Genomic DNA, 23,392 nt, shown 5'->3' on the forward strand with positions numbered 1-23,392 from the left:
AACGGGTCATATCGGGTCATATCAGGTCACCACGGGTTGACCCGAAATCAACCGGTTTTCTTTTCGGGTTCATCGGGTCCAACCCGATTCTGACCCGAATTCCCGAAACCTCAACCCAAACCCATTAATTTCGTGTTAGGTTCGTGTCGTGTTTTCAGGTCGTGTCGAAAATTGCCACCCCTAGTTGCGGTGATACATTTGCGCCGACAAATTTGAGCGACGATCCGGGCTTTGATCGAGCCGTACCGTTCCTGATTTGTCTCGCGCCTTCAGATCCTCCTTCACGCTTCGACAAGAAGCAAAATATTAAGCAATCGTTCCGACGGAGCTAAATTACTACAGGATAAAGAACGAATAGGAAATTTGGATTTCGAAACAAAAAAGAGAGGGGTGCAACACGTGGACTTCCCAGGGGGTCACCCATCCTAGTACTACTCTCGCCCAAGCACGCTTAACTTCGGAGTTCTGATGGGATCCGGTGCATTAGTGCTGGTATGATCGCACCCGCCATGTTCCTTTCGCTTTATTCTTTTAAACTACCCCGTCCTGCGAAGCAGTGTGGCTTTTCTAGACCGAAATTCATTTTAAGCGTCAATTCAAGCATTTTCCTCTTATCCTTTTATTTATTTAATTTATATTTTTTTTTGTTATTGATTTGCACCCTGTTTTTTTCCCTCATCCCGCAACTCTAAATTATCATGAAATCAATCCTTCACGCTTGCAGTTAGGGGTGGCAATTCGGGTCCAAATCAGGTTGGCGGGTCGGGTTCGGGTCAACAGACCCGCCAGAAAATCTGTTGACCCGAACCCCGACCCGCCAACCCGTGACGGGTCAGGTATGCTGACCCGAACCCGAAAATTTCAGGTTTACGGGGCGGCGGGTCGACCCGAAATGACCCGAAACTTAATTTTAATTTATTAATTTATCACTGTAATTTCTAATAAAATCAATTTCTCACAAAACTAATTACATAATCAAGTAATAAAAATTTAAATAAATGATTCCAAATCAAATCTAAAATAAATTAAACACCGTAAAAGTGTTTTATCCCAAGCAAAATATAAAATAAATTAAAACAATACAAAAGTGAAAAATAATATAATATATTATTTGTCCAAGTATAATAATTTCAACTTCACACAAATTAAATAAATTCGTTTAGGATTAAGTAATTAATGCCTTTGAAAAAAAGAATAACTTAGTTTAGTTAGATAAAATTATTTTTATGTTTATTAAATTATTTTTAATTCGTAAACGGGTCATATCAGGTCACCACGGGTTGACCCGAAATCGACCGGTTTTCTTTTCGGGTTCATCGGGTCCAACCCGATTCTGATCCGAATTCCCGAAACCTCAACCCAAACCCATTAATTTCGTGTTAGGTTCGTGTCGTGTTTTCAGGTCGTGTCGAAAATTGCCACCCCTAGTTGCGGTGATACATTTGCGCCGACAAATTTGAGCGACGATCCGGGCTTTGATCGAGCCGTACCGTTCCTGATTTGTCTCGCGCCTTCAGATCCTCCTTCACGCTTCGACAAGAAGCAAACTATTAAGCAATCGTTCCGACGGAGCTAAATTACTACAGGATAAAGAACGAATAGAAAATTTGGATTTCGAAAAAAAAAAGAGAGGGGTGCAACACGAGGACTTCCCAGGGGGTCACCCATCCTAGTACTACTCTCGCCCAAGCACGCTTAACTTCGGAGTTCTGATGGGATCCGGTGCATTAGTGCTGGTATGATCGCACCCGCCATGTTCCTTTCGCTTTATTCTTTTAAACTACCCCGTCCTGCGAAGCAGTGTGGCTTTTCTAGACCGAAATTCATTTTAAGCGTCAATTCAAGCATTTTCCTCTTATCCTTTTATTTATTTACTTTATATTTTTTTTTGTTATTGATTTGCACCCTGTTTTTTTCCCTCATCCCGCAACTCTAAATTATCATGAAATCAATCCTTCACGCTTGCAGTTAGGGGTGGCAATTCGGGTCCAAATCAGGTTGGCGGGTCGGGTTCGGTGTCAACAGACCCGCCAGAAAATCTGTTGACCCGAACCCCGACCCGCCAACCCGTGACGGGTCAGGTATGCTGACCCGAACCCGAAAATTTCAGGTTTACGGGGCGGCGGGTCGACCCGAAATGACCCGAAACTTAATTTTAATTTATTAATTTATCACTGTAATTTCTAATAAAATCAATTTCTCACAAAACTAATTACATAATCAAGTAATAAAAATTTAAATAAATGATTCCAAATCAAATCTAAAATAAATTAAACACCGTAAAAGTGTTTTATCCCAAGCAAAATATAAAATAAATTAAAACAATACAAAAGTGAAAAATAATATAATATATTATTTGTCCAAGTATAATAATTTCAACTTCACACAAATTAAATAAATTCGTTTAGGATTAAGTAATTAATGCCTTTGAAAAAAAGAATAACTTAGTTTAGTTAGATAAAATTATTTTTATGTTTATTAAATTATTTTTAATTCGTAAACGGGTCATATCAGGTCACCACGGGTTGACCCGAAATCGACCGGTTTTCTTTTCGGGTTCATCGGGTCCAACCCGATTCTGACCCGAATTCCCGAAACCTCAACCCAAACCCATTAATTTCGTGTTAGGTTCGTGTCGTGTTTTCAGGTCGTGTCGAAAATTGCCACCCCTAGTTGCGGTGATACATTTGCGCCGACAAATTTGAGCGACGATCCGGGCTTTGATCGAGCCGTACCGTTCCTGATTTGTCTCGCGCCTTCAGATCCTCCTTCACGCTTCGACAAGAAGCAAAATATTAAGCAATCGTTCCGACGGAGCTAAATTACTACAGGATAAAGAACGAATAGGAAATTTGGATTTCGAAACAAAAAAGAGAGGGGTGCAACACGAGGACTTCCCAAGGGGTCACCCATCCTAGTACTACTCTCGCCCAAGCACGCTTAACTTCGGAGTTCTGATGGGATCCGGTGCATTAGTGCTGGTATGATCGCACCCGCCATGTTCCTTTCGCTTTATTCTTTTAAACTACCCCGTCCTGCGAAGCAGTGTGGCTTTTCTAGACCGAAATTCATTTTAAGCGTCAATTCAAGCATTTTCCTCTTATCCTTTTATTTATTTACTTTATATTTTTTTTTGTTATTGATTTGCACCCTGTTTTTTTCCCTCATCCCGCAACTCTAAATTATCATGAAATCAATCCTTCACGCTTGCAGTTAGGGGTGGCAATTCGGGTCCAAATCAGGTTGGCGGGTCGGGTTCGGGTCAACAGACCCGCCAGAAAATCTGTTGACCCGAACCCCGACCCGCCAACCCGTGACGGGTCAGGTATGCTGACCCGAACCCGAAAATTTCAGGTTTACGGGGCGGCGGGTCGAACCGAAATGACCCGAAACTTAATTTTAATTTATTAATTTATCACTGTAATTTCTGATAAAATCAATTTCTCACAAAACTAATTACATAATCAAGTAATAAAAATTTAAATAAATGATTCCAAATCAAATCTAAAATAAATTAAACACCGTAAAAGTGTTTTATCCCAAGCAAAATATAAAATAAATTAAAACAATACAAAAGTGAAAAATAATATAATATATTATTTGTCCAAGTATAATAATTTCAACTTCACACAAATTAAATAAATTCGTTTAGGATTAAGTAATTAATGCCTTTGAAAAAAAGAATAACTTAGTTTAGTTAGATAAAATTATTTTTATGTTTATTAAATTATTTTTAATTCGTAAACGGGTCATATCAGGTCACCACGGGTTGACCCGAAATCGACCGGTTTTCTTTTCGGGTTCATCGGGTCCAACCCGATTCTGACCCGAATTCCCGAAACCTCAACCCAAACCCATTAATTTCGTGTTAGGTTCGTGTCGTGTTTTCAGGTCGTGTCGAAAATTGCCACCCCTAGTTGCGGTGATACATTTGCGCCGACAAATTTGAGCGACGATCCGGGCTTTGATCGAGCCGTACCGTTCCTGATTTGTCTCGCGCCTTCAGATCCTCCTTCACGCTTCGACAAGAAGCAAACTATTAAGCAATCGTTCCGACGGAGCTAAATTACTACAGGATAAAGAACGAATAGGAAATTTGGATTTCGAAACAAAAAAGAGAGGGGTGCAACACGAGGACTTCCCAGGGGGTCACCCATCCTAGTACTACTCTCGCCCAAGCACGCTTAACTTCGGAGTTCTGATGGGATCCGGTGCATTAGTGCTGGTATGATCGCACCCGCCATGTTCCTTTCGCTTTATTCTTTTAAACTACCCCGTCCTGCGAAGCAGTGTGGCTTTTCTAGACCGAAATTCATTTTAAGCGTCAATTCAAGCATTTTCCTCTTATCCTTTTATTTATTTACTTTATATTTTTTTTTGTTATTGATTTGCACCCTGTTTTTTTCCCTCATCCCGCAACTCTAAATTATCATGAAATCAATCCTTCACGCTTGCAGTTAGGGGTGGCAATTCGGGTCCAAATCAGGTTGGCGGGTCGGGTTCGGGTCAACAGACCCGCCAGAAAATCTGTTGACCCGAACCCCGACCCGCCAACCCGTGACGGGTCAGGTATGCTGACCCGAACCCGAAAATTTCAGGTTTACGGGGCGGCGGGTCGACCCGAAATGACCCGAAACTTAATTTTAATTTATTAATTTATCACTGTAATTTCTAATAAAATCAATTTCTCACAAAACTAATTACATAATCAAGTAATAAAAATTTAAATAAATGATTCCAAATCAAATCTAAAATAAATTAAACACCGTAAAAGTGTTTTATCCCAAGCAAAATATAAAATAAATTAAAACAATACAAAAGTGAAAAATAATATAATATATTATTTGTCCAAGTATAATAATTTCAACTTCACACAAATTAAATAAATTCGTTTAGGATTAAGTAATTAATGCCTTTGAAAAAAAGAATAACTTAGTTTAGTTAGATAAAATTATTTTTATGTTTATTAAATTATTTTTAATTCGTAAACGGGTCATATCAGGTCACCACGGGTTGACCCGAAATCGACCGGTTTTCTTTTCGGGTTCATCGGGTCCAACCCGATTCTGACCCGAATTCCCGAAACCTCAACCCAAACCCATTAATTTCGTGTTAGGTTCGTGTCGTGTTTTCAGGTCGTGTCGAAAATTGCCACCCCTAGTTGCGGTGATACATTTGCGCCGACAAATTTGAGCGACGATCCGGGCTTTGATCGAGCCGTACCGTTCCTGATTTGTCTCGCGCCTTCAGATCCTCCTTCACGCTTCGACAAGAAGCAAAATATTAAGCAATCGTTCCGACGGAGCTAAATTACTACAGGATAAAGAACGAATAGGAAATTTAGATTTCGAAACAAAAAAGAGAGGGGTGCAACACGAGGACTTCCCAGGGGGTCACCCATCCTAGTACTACTCTCGCCCAAGCACGCTTAACTTCGGAGTTCTGATGGGATCCGGTGCATTAGTGCTGGTATGATCTAACCCGCCATGTTCCTTTCGCTTTATTCTTTTAAACTACCCCGTCCTGCGAAGCAGTGTGGCTTTTCTAGACCGAAATTCATTTTAAGCGTCAATTCAAGCATTTTCCTCTTATCCTTTTATTTATTTACTTTATATTTTTTTTTGTTATTGATTTGCACCCTGTTTTTTTCCCTCATCCCGCAACTCTAAATTATCATGAAATCAATCCTTCACGCTTGCAGTTAGGGGTGGCAATTCGGGTCCAAATCAGGTTGGCGGGTCGGGTTCGGGTCAACAGACCCGCCAGAAAATCTGTTGACCCGAACCCCGACCCGCCAACCCGTGACGGGTCAGGTATGCTGACCCGAACCCGAAAATTTCAGGTTTACGGGGCGGCGGGTCGACCCGAAATGACCCGAAACTTAATTTTAATTTATTAATTTATCACTGTAATTTCTGATAAAATCAATTTCTCACAAAACTAATTACATAATCAAGTAATAAAAATTTAAATAAATGATTCCAAATCAAATCTAAAATAAATTAAACACCGTAAAAGTGTTTTATCCCAAGCAAAATATAAAATAAATTAAAACAATACAAAAGTGAAAAATAATATAACATATTATTTGTCCAAGTATAATAATTTCAACTTCACACAAATTAAATAAATTCGTTTAGGATTAAGTAATTAATGCCTTTGAAAAAAAGAATAACTTAGTTTAGTTAGATAAAATTATTTTTATGTTTATTAAATTATTTTTAATTCGTAAACGGGTCATATCAGGTCACCACGGGTTGACCCGAAATCGACCGGTTTTCTTTTCGGGTTCATCGGGTCCAACCCGATTCTGACCCGAATTCCCGAAACCTCAACCCAAACCCATTAATTTCGTGTTAGGTTCGTGTCGTGTTTTCAGGTCGTGTCGAAAATTGCCACCCCTAGTTGCGGTGATACATTTGCGCCGACAAATTTGAGCGACGATCCGGGCTTTGATCGAGCCGTACCGTTCCTGATTTGTCTCGCGCCTTCAGATCCTCCTTCACGCTTCGACAAGAAGCAAACTATTAAGCAATCGTTCCGACGGAGCTAAATTACTACAGGATAAAGAACGAATAGGAAATTTGGATTTCGAAACAAAAAAGAGAGGGGTGCAACACGAGGACTTCCCAGGGGGTCACCCATCCTAGTACTACTCTCGCCCAAGCACGCTTAACTTCGGAGTTCTGATGGGATCCGGTGCATTAGTGCTGGTATGATCGCACCCGCCATGTTCCTTTCGCTTTATTCTTTTAAACTACCCCGTCCTGCGAAGCAGTGTGGCTTTTCTAGACCGAAATTCATTTTAAGCGTCAATTCAAGCATTTTCCTCTTATCCTTTTATTTATTTACTTTATATTTTTTTTTGTTATTGATTTGCACCCTGTTTTTTTCCCTCATCCCTCAACTCTAAATTATCATGAAATCAATCCTTCACGCTTGCAGTTAGGGGTGGCAATTCGGGTCCAAATCAGGTTGGCGGGTCGGGTTCGGGTCAACAGACCCGCCAGAAAATCTGTTGACCCGAACCCCGACCCGCCAACCCGTGACGGGTCAGGTATGCTGACCCGAACCCGAAAATTTCAGGTTTACGGGGCGGCGGGTCGACCCGAAATGACCCGAAACTTAATTTTAATTTATTAATTTATCACTGTAATTTCTGATAAAATCAATTTCTCACAAAACTAATTACATAATCAAGTAATAAAAATTTAAATAAATGATTCCAAATCAAATCTAAAATAAATTAAACACCGTAAAAGTGTTTTATCCCAAGCAAAATATAAAATAAATTAAAACAATACAAAAGTGAAAAATAATATAACATATTATTTGTCCAAGTATAATAATTTCAACTTCACACAAATTAAATAAATTCGTTTAGGATTAAGTAATTAATGCCTTTGAAAAAAAGAATAACTTAGTTTAGTTAGATAAAATTATTTTTATGTTTATTAAATTATTTTTAATTCGTAAACGGGTCATATCAGGTCACCACGGGTTGACCCGAAATCGACCGGTTTTCTTTTCGGGTTCATCGGGTCCAACCCGATTCTGACCCGAATTCCCGAAACCTCAACCCAAACCCATTAATTTCGTGTTAGGTTCGTGTCGTGTTTTCAGGTCGTGTCGAAAATTGCCACCCCTAGTTGCGGTGATACATTTGCGCCGACAAATTTGAGCGACGATCCGGGCTTTGATCGAGCCGTACCGTTCCTGATTTGTCTCGCGCCTTCAGATCCTCCTTCACGCTTCGACAAGAAGCAAAATATTAAGCAATCGTTCCGACGGAGCTAAATTACTACAGGATAAAGAACGAATAGGAAATTTGGATTTCGAAACAAAAAAGAGAGGGGTGCAACACGAGGACTTCCCAGGGGGTCACCCATCCTAGTACTACTCTCGCCCAAGCACGCTTAACTTCGGAGTTCTGATGGGATCCGGTGCATTAGTGCTGGTATGATCGCACCCGCCATGTTCCTTTCGCTTTATTCTTTTAAACTACCCCGTCCTGCGAAGCAGTGTGGCTTTTCTAGACCGAAATTCATTTTAAGCGTCAATTCAAGCATTTTCCTCTTATCCTTTTATTTATTTACTTTATATTTTTTTTTGTTATTGATTTGCACCCTGTTTTTTTCCCTCATCCCGCAACTCTAAATTATCATGAAATCAATCCTTCACGCTTGCAGTTAGGGGTGGCAATTCGGGTCCAAATCAGGTTGGCGGGTCGGGTTCGGGTCAACAGACCCGCCAGAAAATCTGTTGACCCGAACCCCGACCCGCCAACCCGTGACGGGTCAGGTATGCTGACCCGAACCCGAAAATTTCAGGTTTACGGGGCGGCGGGTCGACCCGAAATGACCCGAAACTTAATTTTAATTTATTAATTTATCACTGTAATTTCTGATAAAATCAATTTCTCACAAAACTAATTACATAATCAAGTAATAAAAATTTAAATAAATGATTCCAAATCAAATCTAAAATAAATTAAACACCGTAAAAGTGTTTTATCCCAAGCAAAATATAAAATAAATTAAAACAATACAAAAGTGAAAAATAATATAATATATTATTTGTCCAAGTATAATAATTTCAACTTCACACAAATTAAATAAATTCGTTTAGGATTAAGTAATTAATGCCTTTGAAAAAAAGAATAACTTAGTTTAGTTAGATAAAATTATTTTTATGTTTATTAAATTATTTTTAATTCGTAAACGGGTCATATCGGGTCATATCAGGTCACCACGGGTTGACCCGAAATCGACCGGTTTTCTTTTCGGGTTCATCGGGTCCAACCCGATTCTGACCCGAATTCCCGAAACCTCAACCCAAACCCATTAATTTCGTGTTAGGTTCGTGTCGTGTTTTCAGGTCGTGTCGAAAATTGCCACCCCTAGTTGCGGTGATACATTTGCGCCGACAAATTTGAGCGACGATCCGGGCTTTGATCGAGCCGTACCGTTCCTGATTTGTCTCGCGCCTTCAGATCCTCCTTCACGCTTCGACAAGAAGCAAAATATTAAGCAATCGTTCCGACGGAGCTAAATTACTACAGGATAAAGAACGAATAGGAAATTTGGATTTCGAAACAAAAAAGAGAGGGGTGCAACACGAGGACTTCCCAAGGGGTTACCCATCCTAGTACTACTCTCGCCCAAGCACGCTTAATTTCGGAGTTCTGATGGGATCCGGTGCATTAGTGCTGGTATGATCGCACCCGCCATGTTCCTTTCGCTTTATTCTTTTAAACTACCCCGTCCTGCGAAGCAGTGTGGCTTTTCTAGACCGAAATTCATTTTAAGCGTCAATTCAAGCATTTTCCTCTTATCCTTTTATTTATTTACTTTATATTTTTTTTTGTTATTGATTTGCACCCTGTTTTTTTCCCTCATCCCGCAACTCTAAATTATCATGAAATCAATCCTTCACGCTTGCAGTTAGGGGTGGCAATTCGGGTCCAAATCAGGTTGGCGGGTCGGGTTCGGGTCAACAGACCCGCCAGAAAATCTGTTGACCCGAACCCCGACCCGCCAACCCGTGACGGGTCAGGTATGCTGACCCGAACCCGAAAATTTCAGGTTTACGGGGCGGCGGGTCGACCCGAAATGACCCGAAACTTAATTTTAATTTATTAATTTATCACTGTAATTTCTGATAAAATCAATTTCTCACAAAACTAATTACATAATCAAGTAATAAAAATTTAAATAAATGATTCCAAATCAAATCTAAAATAAATTAAACACCGTAAAAGTGTTTTATCCCAAGCAAAATATAAAATAAATTAAAACAATACAAAAGTGAAAAATAATATAATATATTATTTGTCCAAGTATAATAATTTCAACTTCACACAAATTAAATAAATTCGTTTAGGATTAAGTAATTAATGCCTTTGAAAAAAAGAATAACTTAGTTTAGTTAGATAAAATTATTTTTATGTTTATTAAATTATTTTTAATTCGTAAACGGGTCATATCAGGTCACCACGGGTTGACCCGAAATCGACCGGTTTTCTTTTCGGGTTCATCGGGTCCAACCCGATTCTGACCCGAATTCCCGAAACCTCAACCCAAACCCATTAATTTCGTGTTAGGTTCGTGTCGTGTTTTCAGGTCGTGTCGAAAATTGCCACCCCTAGTTGCGGTGATACATTTGCGCCGACAAATTTGAGCGACGATCCGGGCTTTGATCGAGCCGTACCGTTCCTGATTTGTCTCGCGCCTTCAGATCCTCCTTCACGCTTCGACAAGAAGCAAAATATTAAGCAATCGTTCCGACGGAGCTAAATTACTACAGGATAAAGAACGAATAGGAAATTTGGATTTCGAAACAAAAAAGAGAGGGGTGCAACACGAGGACTTCCCAAGGGGTCACCCATCCTAGTACTACTCTCGCCCAAGCACGCTTAACTTCGGAGTTCTGATGGGATCCGGTGCATTAGTGCTGGTATGATCGCACCCGCCATGTTCCTTTCGCTTTATTCTTTTAAACTACCCCGTCCTGCGAAGCAGTGTGGCTTTTCTAGACCGAAATTCATTTTAAGCGTCAATTCAAGCATTTTCCTCTTATCCTTTTATTTATTTACTTTATATTTTTTTTTGTTATTGATTTGCACCCTGTTTTTTTCCCTCATCCCGCAACTCTAAATTATCATGAAATCAATCCTTCACGCTTGCAGTTAGGGGTGGCAATTCGGGTCCAAATCAGGTTGGCGGGTCGGGTTCGGGTCAACAGACCCGCCAGAAAATCTGTTGACCCGAACCCCGACCCGCCAACCCGTGACGGGTCAGGTATGCTGACCCGAACCCGAAAATTTCAGGTTTACGGGGCGGCGGGTCGAACCGAAATGACCCGAAACTTAATTTTAATTTATTAATTTATCACTGTAATTTCTGATAAAATCAATTTCTCACAAAACTAATTACATAATCAAGTAATAAAAATTTAAATAAATGATTCCAAATCAAATCTAAAATAAATTAAACACCGTAAAAGTGTTTTATCCCAAGCAAAATATAAAATAAATTAAAACAATACAAAAGTGAAAAATAATATAATATATTATTTGTCCAAGTATAATAATTTCAACTTCACACAAATTAAATAAATTCGTTTAGGATTAAGTAATTAATGCCTTTGAAAAAAAGAATAACTTAGTTTAGTTAGATAAAATTATTTTTATGTTTATTAAATTATTTTTAATTCGTAAACGGGTCATATCAGGTCACCACGGGTTGACCCGAAATCGACCGGTTTTCTTTTCGGGTTCATCGGGTCCAACCCGATTCTGACCCGAATTCCCGAAACCTCAACCCAAACCCATTAATTTCGTGTTAGGTTCGTGTCGTGTTTTCAGGTCGTGTCGAAAATTGCCACCCCTAGTTGCGGTGATACATTTGCGCCGACAAATTTGAGCGACGATCCGGGCTTTGATCGAGCCGTACCGTTCCTGATTTGTCTCGCGCCTTCAGATCCTCCTTCACGCTTCGACAAGAAGCAAACTATTAAGCAATCGTTCCGACGGAGCTAAATTACTACAGGATAAAGAACGAATAGGAAATTTGGATTTCGAAACAAAAAAGAGAGGGGTGCAACACGAGGACTTCCCAGGGGGTCACCCATCCTAGTACTACTCTCGCCCAAGCACGCTTAACTTCGGAGTTCTGATGGGATCCGGTGCATTAGTGCTGGTATGATCGCACCCGCCATGTTCCTTTCGCTTTATTCTTTTAAACTACCCCGTCCTGCGAAGCAGTGTGGCTTTTCTAGACCGAAATTCATTTTAAGCGTCAATTCAAGCATTTTCCTCTTATCCTTTTATTTATTTACTTTATATTTTTTTTTGTTATTGATTTGCACCCTGTTTTTTTCCCTCATCCCGCAACTCTAAATTATCATGAAATCAATCCTTCACGCTTGCAGTTAGGGGTGGCAATTCGGGTCCAAATCAGGTTGGCGGGTCGGGTTCGGGTCAACAGACCCGCCAGAAAATCTGTTGACCCGAACCCCGACCCGCCAACCCGTGACGGGTCAGGTATGCTGACCCGAACCCGAAAATTTCAGGTTTACGGGGCGGCGGGTCGACCCGAAATGACCCGAAACTTAATTTTAATTTATTAATTTATCACTGTAATTTCTAATAAAATCAATTTCTCACAAAACTAATTACATAATCAAGTAATAAAAATTTAAATAAATGATTCCAAATCAAATCTAAAATAAATTAAACACCGTAAAAGTGTTTTATCCCAAGCAAAATATAAAATAAATTAAAACAATACAAAAGTGAAAAATAATATAATATATTATTTGTCCAAGTATAATAATTTCAACTTCACACAAATTAAATAAATTCGTTTAGGATTAAGTAATTAATGCCTTTGAAAAAAAGAATAACTTAGTTTAGTTAGATAAAATTATTTTTATGTTTATTAAATTATTTTTAATTCGTAAACGGGTCATATCAGGTCACCACGGGTTGACCCGAAATCGACCGGTTTTCTTTTCGGGTTCATCGGGTCCAACCCGATTCTGACCCGAATTCCCGAAACCTCAACCCAAACCCATTAATTTCGTGTTAGGTTCGTGTCGTGTTTTCAGGTCGTGTCGAAAATTGCCACCCCTAGTTGCGGTGATACATTTGCGCCGACAAATTTGAGCGACGATCCGGGCTTTGATCGAGCCGTACCGTTCCTGATTTGTCTCGCGCCTTCAGATCCTCCTTCACGCTTCGACAAGAAGCAAAATATTAAGCAATCGTTCCGACGGAGCTAAATTACTACAGGATAAAGAACGAATAGGAAATTTAGATTTCGAAACAAAAAAGAGAGGGGTGCAACACGAGGACTTCCCAGGGGGTCACCCATCCTAGTACTACTCTCGCCCAAGCACGCTTAACTTCGGAGTTCTGATGGGATCCGGTGCATTAGTGCTGGTATGATCTAACCCGCCATGTTCCTTTCGCTTTATTCTTTTAAACTACCCCGTCCTGCGAAGCAGTGTGGCTTTTCTAGACCGAAATTCATTTTAAGCGTCAATTCAAGCATTTTCCTCTTATCCTTTTATTTATTTACTTTATATTTTTTTTTGTTATTGATTTGCACCCTGTTTTTTTCCCTCATCCCGCAACTCTAAATTATCATGAAATCAATCCTTCACGCTTGCAGTTAGGGGTGGCAATTCGGGTCCAAATCAGGTTGGCGGGTCGGGTTCGGGTCAACAGACCCGCCAGAAAATCTGTTGACCCGAACCCCGACCCGCCAACCCGTGACGGGTCAGGTATGCTGACCCGAACCCGAAAATTTCAGGTTTACGGGGCGGCGGGTCGACCCGAAATGACCCGAAACTTAATTTTAATTTATTAATTTATCACTGTAATTTCTGATAAAATCAATTTCTCACAAAACTAATTACATAATCAAGTAATAAAAATTTAAATAAATGATTCCAAATCAAATCTAAAATAAATTAAACACCGTAAAAGTGTTTTATCCCAAGCAAAATATAAAATAAATTAAAACAATACAAAAGTGAAAAATAATATAACATATTATTTGTCCAAGTATAATAATTTCAACTTCACACAAATTAAATAAATTCGTTTAGGATTAAGTAATTAATGCCTTTGAAAAAAAGAATAACTTAGTTTAGTTAGATAAAATTATTTTTATGTTTATTAAATTATTTTTAATTCGTAAACGGGTCATATCAGGTCACCACGGGTTGACCCGAAATCGACCGGTTTTCTTTTCGGGTTCATCGGGTCCAACCCGATTCTGACCCGAATTCCCGAAACCTCAACCCAAACCCATTAATTTCGTGTTAGGTTCGTGTCGTGTTTTCAGGTCGTGTCGAAAATTGCCACCCCTAGTTGCGGTGATACATTTGCGCCGACAAATTTGAGCGACGATCCGGGCTTTGATCGAGCCGTACCGTTCCTGATTTGTCTCGCGCCTTCAGATCCTCCTTCACGCTTCGACAAGAAGCAAACTATTAAGCAATCGTTCCGACGGAGCTAAATTACTACAGGATAAAGAACGAATAGGAAATTTGGATTTCGAAACAAAAAAGAGAGGGGTGCAACACGAGGACTTCCCAGGGGGTCACCCATCCTAGTACTACTCTCGCCCAAGCACGCTTAACTTCGGAGTTCTGATGGGATCCGGTGCATTAGTGCTGGTATGATCGCACCCGCCATGTTCCTTTCGCTTTATTCTTTTAAACTACCCCGTCCTGCGAAGCAGTGTGGCTTTTCTAGACCGAAATTCATTTTAAGCGTCAATTCAAGCATTTTCCTCTTATCCTTTTATTTATTTACTTTATATTTTTTTTTGTTATTGATTTGCACCCTGTTTTTTTCCCTCATCCCTCAACTCTAAATTATCATGAAATCAATCCTTCACGCTTGCAGTTAGGGGTGGCAATTCGGGTCCAAATCAGGTTGGCGGGTCGGGTTCGGGTCAACAGACCCGCCAGAAAATCTGTTGACCCGAACCCCGACCCGCCAACCCGTGACGGGTCAGGTATGCTGACCCGAACCCGAAAATTTCAGGTTTACGGGGCGGCGGGTCGACCCGAAATGACCCGAAACTTAATTTTAATTTATTAATTTATCACTGTAATTTCTGATAAAATCAATTTCTCACAAAACTAATTACATAATCAAGTAATAAAAATTTAAATAAATGATTCCAAATCAAATCTAAAATAAATTAAACACCGTAAAAGTGTTTTATCCCAAGCAAAATATAAAATAAATTAAAACAATACAAAAGTGAAAAATAATATAACATATTATTTGTCCAAGTATAATAATTTCAACTTCACACAAATTAAATAAATTCGTTTAGGATTAAGTAATTAATGCCTTTGAAAAAAAGAATAACTTAGTTTAGTTAGATAAAATTATTTTTATGTTTATTAAATTATTTTTAATTCGTAAACGGGTCATATCAGGTCACCACGGGTTGACCCGAAATCGACCGGTTTTCTTTTCGGGTTCATCGGGTCCAACCCGATTCTGACCCGAATTCCCGAAACCTCAACCCAAACCCATTAATTTCGTGTTAGGTTCGTGTCGTGTTTTCAGGTCGTGTCGAAAATTGCCACCCCTAGTTGCGGTGATACATTTGCGCCGACAAATTTGAGCGACGATCCGGGCTTTGATCGAGCCGTACCGTTCCTGATTTGTCTCGCGCCTTCAGATCCTCCTTCACGCTTCGACAAGAAGCAAAATATTAAGCAATCGTTCCGACGGAGCTAAATTACTACAGGATAAAGAACGAATAGGAAATTTGGATTTCGAAACAAAAAAGAGAGGGGTGCAACACGAGGACTTCCCAGGGGGTCACCCATCCTAGTACTACTCTCGCCCAAGCACGCTTAACTTCGGAGTTCTGATGGGATCCGGTGCATTAGTGCTGGTATGATCGCACCCGCCATGTTCCTTTCGCTTTATTCTTTTAAACTACCCCGTCCTGCGAAGCAGTGTGGCTTTTCTAGACCGAAATTCATTTTAAGCGTCAATTCAAGCATTTTCCTCTTATCCTTTTATTTATTTACTTTATATTTTTTTTTGTTATTGATTTGCACCCTGTTTTTTTCCCTCATCCCGCAACTCTAAATTATCATGAAATCAATCCTTCACGCTTGCAGTTAGGGGTGGCAATTCGGGTCCAAATCAGGTTGGCGGGTCGGGTTCGGGTCAACAGACCCGCCAGAAAATCTGTTGACCCGAACCCCGACCCGCCAACCCGTGACGGGTCAGGTATGCTGACCCGAACCCGAAAATTTCAGGTTTACGGGGCGGCGGGTCGACCCGAAATGACCCGAAACTTAATTTTAATTTATTAATTTATCACTGTAATTTCTGATAAAATCAATTTCTCACAAAACTAATTACATAATCAAGTAATAAAAATTTAAATAAATGATTCCAAATCAAATCTAAAATAAATTAAACACCGTAAAAGTGTTTTATCCCAAGCAAAATATAAAATAAATTAAAACAATACAAAAGTGAAAAATAATATAATATATTATTTGTCCAAGTATAATAATTTCAACTTCACACAAATTAAATAAATTCGTTTAGGATTAAGTAATTAATGCCTTTGAAAAAAAGAATAACTTAGTTTAGTTAGATAAAATTATTTTTATGTTTATTAAATTATTTTTAATTCGTAAACGGGTCATATCGGGTCATATCAGGTCACCACGGGTTGACCCGAAATCGACCGGTTTTCTTTTCGGGTTCATCGGGTCCAACCCGATTCTGACCCGAATTCCCGAAACCTCAACCCAAACCCATTAATTTCGTGTTAGGTTCGTGTCGTGTTTTCAGGTCGTGTCGAAAATTGCCACCCCTAGTTGCGGTGATACATTTGCGCCGACAAATTTGAGCGACGATCCGGGCTTTGATCGAGCCGTACCGTTCCTGATTTGTCTCGCGCCTTCAGATCCTCCTTCACGCTTCGACAAGAAGCAAAATATTAAGCAATCGTTCCGACGGAGCTAAATTACTACAGGATAAAGAACGAATAGGAAATTTGGATTTCGAAACAAAAAAGAGAGGGGTGCAACACGAGGACTTCCCAAGGGGTTACCCATCCTAGTACTACTCTCGCCCAAGCACGCTTAATTTCGGAGTTCTGATGGGATCCGGTGCATTAGTGCTGGTATGATCGCACCCGCCATGTTCCTTTCGCTTTATTCTTTTAAACTACCCCGTCCTGCGAAGCAGTGTGGCTTTTCTAGACCGAAATTCATTTTAAGCGTCAATTCAAGCATTTTCCTCTTATCCTTTTATTTATTTACTTTATATTTTTTTTTGTTATTGATTTGCACCCTGTTTTTTTCCCTCATCCCGCAACTCTAAATTATCATGAAATCAATCCTTCACGCTTGCAGTTAGGGGTGGCAATTCGGGTCCAAATCAGGTTGGCGGGTCGGGTTCGGGTCAACAGACCCGCCAGAAAATCTGTTGACCCGAACCCCGACCCGCCAACCCGTGACGGGTCAGGTATGCTGACCCGAACCCGAAAATTTCAGGTTTACGGGGCGGCGGGTCGACCCGAAATGACCCGAAACTTAATTTTAATTTATTAATTTATCACTGTAATTTCTGATAAAATCAATTTCTCACAAAACTAATTACATAATCAAGTAATAAAAATTTAAATAAATGATTCCAAATCAAATCTAAAATAAATTAAACACCGTAAAAGTGTTTTATCCCAAGCAAAATATAAAATAAATTAAAACAATACAAAAGTGAAAAATAATATAATATATTATTTGTCCAAGTATAATAATTTCAACTTCACACAAATTAAATAAATTCGTTTAGGATTAAGTAATTAATGCCTTTGAAAAAAAGAATAACTTAGTTTAGTTAGATAAAATTATTTTTATGTTTATTAAATTATTTTTAATTCGTAAACGGGTCATATCAGGTCACCACGGGTTGACCCGAAATCGACCGGTTTTCTTTTCGGGTTCATCGGGTCCAACCCGATTCTGACCCGAATTCCCGAAACCTCAACCCAAACCCATTAATTTCGTGTTAGGTTCGTGTCGTGTTTTCAGGTCGTGTCGAAAATTGCCACCCCTAGTTGCGGTGATACATTTGCGCCGACAAATTTGAGCGACGATCCGGGCTTTGATCGAGCCGTACCGTTCCTGATTTGTCTCGCGCCTTCAGATCCTCCTTCACGCTTCGACAAGAAGCAAAATATTAAGCAATCGTTCCGACGGAGCTAAATTACTACAGGATAAAGAACGAATAGGAAATTTGGATTTCGAAACAAAAAAGAGAGGGGTGCAACACGAGGACTTCCCAAGGGGTCACCCATCCTAGTACTACTCTCGCCCAAGCACGCTTAACTTCGGAGTTCTGATGGGATCCGGTGCATTAGTGCTGGTATGATCGCACCCGCCATGTTCCTTTCGCTTTATTCTTTTAAACTACCCCGTCCTGCGAAGCAGTGTGGCTTTTCTAGACCGAAATTCATTTTAAGCGTCAATTCAAGCATTTTCCTCTTATCCTTTTATTTATTTACTTTATATTTTTTTTTGTTATTGATTTGCACCCTGTTTTTTTCCCTCATCCCGCAACTCTAAATTATCATGAAATCAATCCTTCACGCTTGCAGTTAGGGGTGGCAATTCGGGTCCAAATCAGGTTGGCGGGTCGGGTTCGGGTCAACAGACCCGCCAGAAAATCTGTTGACCCGAACCCCGACCCGCCAACCCGTGACGGGTCAGGTATGCTGACCCGAACCCGAAAATTTCAGGTTTACGGGGCGGCGGGTCGAACCGAAATGACCCGAAACTTAATTTTAATTTATTAATTTATCACTGTAATTTCTGATAAAATCAATTTCTCACAAAACTAATTACATAATCAAGTAATAAAAATTTAAATAAATGATTCCAAATCAAATCTAAAATAAATTAAACACCGTAAAAGTGTTTTATCCCAAGCAAAATATAAAATAAATTAAAACAATACAAAAGTGAAAAATAATATAATATATTATTTGTCCAAGTATAATAATTTCAACTTCACACAAATTAAATAAATTCGTTTAGGATTAAGTAATTAATGCCTTTGAAAAAAAGAATAACTTAGTTTAGTTAGATAAAATTATTTTTATGTTTATTAAATTATTTTTAATTCGTAAACGGGTCATATCAGGTCACCACGGGTTGACCCGAAATCGACCGGTTTTCTTTTCGGGTTCATCGGGTCCAACCCGATTCTGACCCGAATTCCCGAAACCTCAACCCAAACCCATTAATTTCGTGTTAGGTTCGTGTCGTGTTTTCAGGTCGTGTCGAAAATTGCCACCCCTAGTTGCGGTGATACATTTGCGCCGACAAATTTGAGCGACGATCCGGGCTTTGATCGAGCCGTACCGTTCCTGATTTGTCTCGCGCCTTCAGATCCTCCTTCACGCTTCGACAAGAAGCAAACTATTAAGCAATCGTTCCGACGGAGCTAAATTACTACAGGATAAAGAACGAATAGGAAATTTGGATTTCGAAACAAAAAAGAGAGGGGTGCAACACGAGGACTTCCCAGGGGGTCACCCATCCTAGTACTACTCTCGCCCAAGCACGCTTAACTTCGGAGTTCTGATGGGATCCGGTGCATTAGTGCTGGTATGATCGCACCCGCCATGTTCCTTTCGCTTTATTCTTTTAAACTACCCCGTCCTGCGAAGCAGTGTGGCTTTTCTAGACCGAAATTCATTTTAAGCGTCAATTCAAGCATTTTCCTCTTATCCTTTTATTTATTTACTTTATATTTTTTTTTGTTATTGATTTGCACCCTGTTTTTTTCCCTCATCCCGCAACTCTAAATTATCATGAAATCAATCCTTCACGCTTGCAGTTAGGGGTGGCAATTCGGGTCCAAATCAGGTTGGCGGGTCGGGTTCGGGTCAACAGACCCGCCAGAAAATCTGTTGACCCGAACCCCGACCCGCCAACCCGTGACGGGTCAGGTATGCTGACCCGAACCCGAAAATTTCAGGTTTACGGGGCGGCGGGTCGACCCGAAATGACCCGAAACTTAATTTTAATTTATTAATTTATCACTGTAATTTCTAATAAAATCAATTTCTCACAAAACTAATTACATAATCAAGTAATAAAAATTTAAATAAATGATTCCAAATCAAATCTAAAATAAATTAAACACCGTAAAAGTGTTTTATCCCAAGCAAAATATAAAATAAATTAAAACAATACAAAAGTGAAAAATAATATAATATATTATTTGTCCAAGTATAATAATTTCAACTTCACACAAATTAAATAAATTCGTTTAGGATTAAGTAATTAATGCCTTTGAAAAAAAGAATAACTTAGTTTAGTTAGATAAAATTATTTTTATGTTTATTAAATTATTTTTAATTCGTAAACGGGTCATATCAGGTCACCACGGGTTGACCCGAAATCGACCGGTTTTCTTTTCGGGTTCATCGGGTCCAACCCGATTCTGACCCGAATTCCCGAAACCTCAACCCAAACCCATTAATTTCGTGTTAGGTTCGTGTCGTGTTTTCAGGTCGTGTCGAAAATTGCCACCCCTAGTTGCGGTGATACATTTGCGCCGACAAATTTGAGCGACGATCCGGGCTTTGATCGAGCCGTACCGTTCCTGATTTGTCTCGCGCCTTCAGATCCTCCTTCACGCTTCGACAAGAAGCAAAATATTAAGCAATCGTTCCGACGGAGCTAAATTACTACAGGATAAAGAACGAATAGGAAATTTAGATTTCGAAACAAAAAAGAGAGGGGTGCAACACGAGGACTTCCCAGGGGGTCACCCATCCTAGTACTACTCTCGCCCAAGCACGCTTAACTTCGGAGTTCTGATGGGATCCGGTGCATTAGTGCTGGTATGATCTAACCCGCCATGTTCCTTTCGCTTTATTCTTTTAAACTACCCCGTCCTGCGAAGCAGTGTGGCTTTTCTAGACCGAAATTCATTTTAAGCGTCAATTCAAGCATTTTCCTCTTATCCTTTTATTTATTTACTTTATATTTTTTTTTGTTATTGATTTGCACCCTGTTTTTTTCCCTCATCCCGCAACTCTAAATTATCATGAAATCAATCCTTCACGCTTGCAGTTAGGGGTGGCAATTCGGGTCCAAATCAGGTTGGCGGGTCGGGTTCGGGTCAACAGACCCGCCAGAAAATCTGTTGACCCGAACCCCGACCCGCCAACCCGTGACGGGTCAGGTATGCTGACCCGAACCCGAAAATTTCAGGTTTACGGGGCGGCGGGTCGACCCGAAATGACCCGAAACTTAATTTTAATTTATTAATTTATCACTGTAATTTCTGATAAAATCAATTTCTCACAAAACTAATTACATAATCAAGTAATAAAAATTTAAATAAATGATTCCAAATCAAATCTAAAATAAATTAAACACCGTAAAAGTGTTTTATCCCAAGCAAAATATAAAATAAATTAAAACAATACAAAAGTGAAAAATAATATAACATATTATTTGTCCAAGTATAATAATTTCAACTTCACACAAATTAAATAAATTCGTTTAGGATTAAGTAATTAATGCCTTTGAAAAAAAGAATAACTTAGTTTAGTTAGATAAAATTATTTTTATGTTTATTAAATTATTTTTAATTCGTAAACGGGTCATATCAGGTCACCACGGGTTGACCCGAAATCGACCGGTTTTCTTTTCGGGTTCATCGGGTCCAACCCGATTCTGACCCGAATTCCCGAAACCTCAACCCAAACCCATTAATTTCGTGTTAGGTTCGTGTCGTGTTTTCAGGTCGTGTCGAAAATTGCCACCCCTAGTTGCGGTGATACATTTGCGCCGACAAATTTGAGCGACGATCCGGGCTTTGATCGAGCCGTACCGTTCCTGATTTGTCTCGCGCCTTCAGATCCTCCTTCACGCTTCGACAAGAAGCAAACTATTAAGCAATCGTTCCGACGGAGCTAAATTACTACAGGATAAAGAACGAATAGGAAATTTGGATTTCGAAACAAAAAAGAGAGGGGTGCAACACGAGGACTTCCCAGGGGGTCACCCATCCTAGTACTACTCTCGCCCAAGCACGCTTAACTTCGGAGTTCTGATGGGATCCGGTGCATTAGTGCTGGTATGATCGCACCCGCCATGTTCCTTTCGCTTTATTCTTTTAAACTACCCCGTCCTGCGAAGCAGTGTGGCTTTTCTAGACCGAAATTCATTTTAAGCGTCAATTCAAGCATTTTCCTCTTATCCTTTTATTTATTTACTTTATATTTTTTTTTGTTATTGATTTGCACCCTGTTTTTTTCCCTCATCCCTCAACTCTAAATTATCATGAAATCAATCCTTCACGCTTGCAGTTAGGGGTGGCAATTCGGGTCCAAATCAGGTTGGCGGGTCGGGTTCGGGTCAACAGACCCGCCAGAAAATCTGTTGACCCGAACCCCGACCCGCCAACCCGTGACGGGTCAGGTATGCTGACCCGAACCCGAAAATTTCAGGTTTACGGGGCGGCGGGTCGACCCGAAATGACCCGAAACTTAATTTTAATTTATTAATTTATCACTGTAATTTCTGATAAAATCAATTTCTCACAAAACTAATTACATAATCAAGTAATAAAAATTTAAATAAATGATTCCAAATCAAATCTAAAATAAATTAAACACCGTAAAAGTGTTTTATCCCAAGCAAAATATAAAATAAATTAAAACAATACAAAAGTGAAAAATAATATAACATATTATTTGTCCAAGTATAATAATTTCAACTTCACACAAATTAAATAAATTCGTTTAGGATTAAGTAATTAATGCCTTTGAAAAAAAGAATAACTTAGTTTAGTTAGATAAAATTATTTTTATGTTTATTAAATTATTTTTAATTCGTAAACGGGTCATATCAGGTCACCACGGGTTGACCCGAAATCGACCGGTTTTCTTTTCGGGTTCATCGGGTCCAACCCGATTCTGACCCGAATTCCCGAAACCTCAACCCAAACCCATTAATTTCGTGTTAGGTTCGTGTCGTGTTTTCAGGTCGTGTCGAAAATTGCCACCCCTAGTTGCGGTGATACATTTGCGCCGACAAATTTGAGCGACGATCCGGGCTTTGATCGAGCCGTACCGTTCCTGATTTGTCTCGCGCCTTCAGATCCTCCTTCACGCTTCGACAAGAAGCAAAATATTAAGCAATCGTTCCGACGGAGCTAAATTACTACAGGATAAAGAACGAATAGGAAATTTGGATTTCGAAACAAAAAAGAGAGGGGTGCAACACGAGGACTTCCCAGGGGGTCACCCATCCTAGTACTACTCTCGCCCAAGCACGCTTAACTTCGGAGTTCTGATGGGATCCGGTGCATTAGTGCTGGTATGATCGCACCCGCCATGTTCCTTTCGCTTTATTCTTTTAAACTACCCCGTCCTGCGAAGCAGTGTGGCTTTTCTAGACCGAAATTCATTTTAAGCGTCAATTCAAGCATTTTCCTCTTATCCTTTTATTTATTTACTTTATATTTTTTTTTGTTATTGATTTGCACCCTGTTTTTTTCCCTCATCCCGCAACTCTAAATTATCATGAAATCAATCCTTCACGCTTGCAGTTAGGGGTGGCAATTCGGGTCCAAATCAGGTTGGCGGGTCGGGTTCGGGTCAACAGACCCGCCAGAAAATCTGTTGACCCGAACCCCGACCCGCCAACCCGTGACGGGTCAGGTATGCTGACCCGAACCCGAAAATTTCAGGTTTACGGGGCGGCGGGTCGACCCGAAATGACCCGAAACTTAATTTTAATTTATTAATTTATCACTGTAATTTCTGATAAAATCAATTTCTCACAAAACTAATTACATAATCAA

At 39.7% G+C, this 23,392-nt stretch overlaps 19 non-coding genes across 19 annotated transcripts; all 19 read right to left on the reverse strand.

Annotated features, from left to right (window-relative positions):
* Positions 1-387: 387 nt before the first annotated feature.
* Positions 388-506, reverse strand: LOC140028617 (5S ribosomal RNA). The gene has a single exon (XR_011832520.1). It is a non-coding gene; the product is annotated as a 5S ribosomal RNA (ribosomal RNA).
* A 1,125-nt stretch (positions 507-1,631) lies between these two features.
* Positions 1,632-1,750, reverse strand: LOC140028432 (5S ribosomal RNA). Its single transcript, XR_011832335.1, has one exon. It is a non-coding gene; the product is annotated as a 5S ribosomal RNA (ribosomal RNA).
* Positions 1,751-2,876: 1,126 nt separating this feature from the next.
* Positions 2,877-2,995, reverse strand: LOC140029878 (5S ribosomal RNA). The gene has a single exon (XR_011833793.1). It is a non-coding gene; the product is annotated as a 5S ribosomal RNA (ribosomal RNA).
* Positions 2,996-4,120: 1,125 nt separating this feature from the next.
* LOC140028433 (5S ribosomal RNA) lies at positions 4,121-4,239 on the reverse strand. The gene has a single exon (XR_011832336.1). It is a non-coding gene; the product is annotated as a 5S ribosomal RNA (ribosomal RNA).
* Positions 4,240-5,364: 1,125 nt separating this feature from the next.
* On the reverse strand, positions 5,365-5,483 carry LOC140032173 (5S ribosomal RNA). Its single transcript, XR_011836098.1, has one exon. It is a non-coding gene; the product is annotated as a 5S ribosomal RNA (ribosomal RNA).
* Positions 5,484-6,608: 1,125 nt separating this feature from the next.
* Positions 6,609-6,727, reverse strand: LOC140028434 (5S ribosomal RNA). The gene has a single exon (XR_011832337.1). It is a non-coding gene; the product is annotated as a 5S ribosomal RNA (ribosomal RNA).
* A 1,125-nt stretch (positions 6,728-7,852) lies between these two features.
* On the reverse strand, positions 7,853-7,971 carry LOC140028435 (5S ribosomal RNA). Its single transcript, XR_011832338.1, has one exon. It is a non-coding gene; the product is annotated as a 5S ribosomal RNA (ribosomal RNA).
* Positions 7,972-9,106: 1,135 nt separating this feature from the next.
* Positions 9,107-9,225, reverse strand: LOC140031563 (5S ribosomal RNA). Its single transcript, XR_011835484.1, has one exon. It is a non-coding gene; the product is annotated as a 5S ribosomal RNA (ribosomal RNA).
* A 1,125-nt stretch (positions 9,226-10,350) lies between these two features.
* On the reverse strand, positions 10,351-10,469 carry LOC140029879 (5S ribosomal RNA). The gene has a single exon (XR_011833794.1). It is a non-coding gene; the product is annotated as a 5S ribosomal RNA (ribosomal RNA).
* Positions 10,470-11,594: 1,125 nt separating this feature from the next.
* On the reverse strand, positions 11,595-11,713 carry LOC140028436 (5S ribosomal RNA). Its single transcript, XR_011832339.1, has one exon. It is a non-coding gene; the product is annotated as a 5S ribosomal RNA (ribosomal RNA).
* Positions 11,714-12,838: 1,125 nt separating this feature from the next.
* Positions 12,839-12,957, reverse strand: LOC140032174 (5S ribosomal RNA). The gene has a single exon (XR_011836099.1). It is a non-coding gene; the product is annotated as a 5S ribosomal RNA (ribosomal RNA).
* Positions 12,958-14,082: 1,125 nt separating this feature from the next.
* Positions 14,083-14,201, reverse strand: LOC140028437 (5S ribosomal RNA). Its single transcript, XR_011832340.1, has one exon. It is a non-coding gene; the product is annotated as a 5S ribosomal RNA (ribosomal RNA).
* A 1,125-nt stretch (positions 14,202-15,326) lies between these two features.
* LOC140028438 (5S ribosomal RNA) lies at positions 15,327-15,445 on the reverse strand. The gene has a single exon (XR_011832341.1). It is a non-coding gene; the product is annotated as a 5S ribosomal RNA (ribosomal RNA).
* A 1,135-nt stretch (positions 15,446-16,580) lies between these two features.
* Positions 16,581-16,699, reverse strand: LOC140031564 (5S ribosomal RNA). The gene has a single exon (XR_011835485.1). It is a non-coding gene; the product is annotated as a 5S ribosomal RNA (ribosomal RNA).
* Positions 16,700-17,824: 1,125 nt separating this feature from the next.
* LOC140029880 (5S ribosomal RNA) lies at positions 17,825-17,943 on the reverse strand. The gene has a single exon (XR_011833795.1). It is a non-coding gene; the product is annotated as a 5S ribosomal RNA (ribosomal RNA).
* Positions 17,944-19,068: 1,125 nt separating this feature from the next.
* Positions 19,069-19,187, reverse strand: LOC140028440 (5S ribosomal RNA). Its single transcript, XR_011832343.1, has one exon. It is a non-coding gene; the product is annotated as a 5S ribosomal RNA (ribosomal RNA).
* Positions 19,188-20,312: 1,125 nt separating this feature from the next.
* On the reverse strand, positions 20,313-20,431 carry LOC140032175 (5S ribosomal RNA). Its single transcript, XR_011836100.1, has one exon. It is a non-coding gene; the product is annotated as a 5S ribosomal RNA (ribosomal RNA).
* A 1,125-nt stretch (positions 20,432-21,556) lies between these two features.
* Positions 21,557-21,675, reverse strand: LOC140028441 (5S ribosomal RNA). The gene has a single exon (XR_011832344.1). It is a non-coding gene; the product is annotated as a 5S ribosomal RNA (ribosomal RNA).
* A 1,125-nt stretch (positions 21,676-22,800) lies between these two features.
* Positions 22,801-22,919, reverse strand: LOC140028442 (5S ribosomal RNA). The gene has a single exon (XR_011832345.1). It is a non-coding gene; the product is annotated as a 5S ribosomal RNA (ribosomal RNA).
* Between the last annotated feature and the right edge of the window lie 473 nt (positions 22,920-23,392).

Source organism: Coffea arabica, chromosome 11e (assembly GCF_036785885.1).
Source record: "Coffea arabica cultivar ET-39 chromosome 11e, Coffea Arabica ET-39 HiFi, whole genome shotgun sequence".
NCBI lineage: Eukaryota > Viridiplantae > Streptophyta > Magnoliopsida > Gentianales > Rubiaceae > Coffea > Coffea arabica.